The sequence below is a fragment of the Oncorhynchus keta genome, unplaced genomic scaffold (assembly GCF_023373465.1).
Source record: "Oncorhynchus keta strain PuntledgeMale-10-30-2019 unplaced genomic scaffold, Oket_V2 Un_contig_14625_pilon_pilon, whole genome shotgun sequence".
Lineage (NCBI taxonomy): Eukaryota > Metazoa > Chordata > Actinopteri > Salmoniformes > Salmonidae > Oncorhynchus > Oncorhynchus keta.
Window position 1 is genome coordinate 1 of NW_026278856.1, and position 1,620 is coordinate 1,620.

A 1,620-nucleotide genomic window follows, 5' to 3' on the forward strand; every position below is an offset into this window, starting at 1 on the left:
CATATAGAGTACCACGGTATGAGTCATGATACCCATAACACCCGCGGTCAAACAAGGAAATGGTTCCAATCATTTTTCACCAAAGGGGATTTTTTATAGAAACACTTAAATTAAGGGCTGCTGTTTCGTGTCAGTTTACCCTGGTGTGACGTTTTGATAACTGTGTAAATCTTTTATTCATGTATTAACACTCTTATTACCCCCCAGTGAAATGCTAATTAGCTACTCATATGGCTCCCGTAAAGAACTACAAATGTCTGGATTAACTATCTAATGTGGCTCCTGTAAAGAACTACAAATCTCTGGATTAACTATCTAATGTGGCTCCTGTAAAGAACTACAAATCTCTGGTTAACTTCTCTAATGTGGCTCCCGTAAAGAACTACAAATCTCTGGATTAACTATCCTAATGTGACTCCTGTAAGAACTACAAATCTCTGGATTAACTATCTAATGTGGCTCCCGTAAAGAACTACAAATCTCTGGAGAAACTATCTAATGTGGCTCCCTAAAGAACTACAAATCTCTGGATTAACTATCTAATGTGACTCCCGTAAAAAAACCACAAAATCACACAATACCTGGTAGTAAAGGTATCAGAGATGACCTGTAGGATCAATACCTGGTAGTAAAGGTATCATATAGAGATGACGTGCAGGAGCATGCTGGGATTTGTAGTCTGGCATGGTGTCTACTTTGATGCTAATTAGCATTTTTCAAATCAGAGTAAACGGGAGCCGAATATATTGATAAAAGTCACCTTGTCCTAGAGATTTACAGGGTCATCAAGCATAGGGCAGGTTAAACCTACACAAACCACCGACAGGGTTAAACCTACAAAACACCACGACAGGTTAAACCTACACAAAACACCACGACAGGGTTAAACCTACACAAAACACCACGACAGGGTTAAACCTACACAAAACACCACGGCAGGTTAAACCTACACAAAACACCACGGCAGGTTAAACCTACACAAAACACCACGGCAGGTTAAACCTACACAAAACACCACGGCAGGTTAAACCTACACAAAACACCACGGCAGGTTAAACCTACACAAAACACCACGACAGGGTTAAACCTACACAAAACACCACGGCAGGTTAAACCTACACAAAACACCACGACAGGGTTAAACCTACACAAAACACCACGGCAGGTTAAACCTACACAAAACACCACGGCAGGTTAAACCTACACAAAACACCACGGCAGGTTAAACCTACACAAAACACCACGGCAGGGTTAAACCTACACAAAACACCACGACAGGTTAAACCTACACAAAACACCACGACAGGTTAAACCTACACAAAACACCACGACAGGGTTAAACCTACACAAAACACCACGGCAGGTTAAACCTACACAAAACACCACGGCAGGTTAAACCTACACAAAACACCACGGCAGGTTAAACCTACACAAAACACCACGGCAGGTTAAACCTACACAAACACCACGGCAGGTTAAACCTACACAAACACCACGACAGGTTAAACCTACACAAAACACCACGGCAGGGTTAAACCTACACAAAACACCACGGCAGGTTAAACCTACACAAAACACCACGACAGGTTAAACCTACACAAAACACCACGGCAGGTTAAA

The 1,620-nt window shown here is 42.1% G+C and overlaps 1 long non-coding RNA gene across 2 annotated transcripts; it reads left to right on the forward strand.

Moving 5' to 3' along the window:
- The first annotated feature begins 837 nt into the window (after positions 1 to 837).
- Positions 838 to 1,593, forward strand: LOC127918617 (uncharacterized). Of its 2 annotated transcripts, none has more exons than XR_008100554.1 (3): positions 838 to 882; positions 940 to 1,447; positions 1,502 to 1,593. It is a non-coding gene; the product is annotated as an uncharacterized LOC127918617 (long non-coding RNA). The 2 variants fall into 2 exon arrangements; XR_008100555.1 differs by having other exon boundaries at positions 968 to 1,447.
- The last annotated feature ends 27 nt before the right edge of the window (positions 1,594 to 1,620 follow it).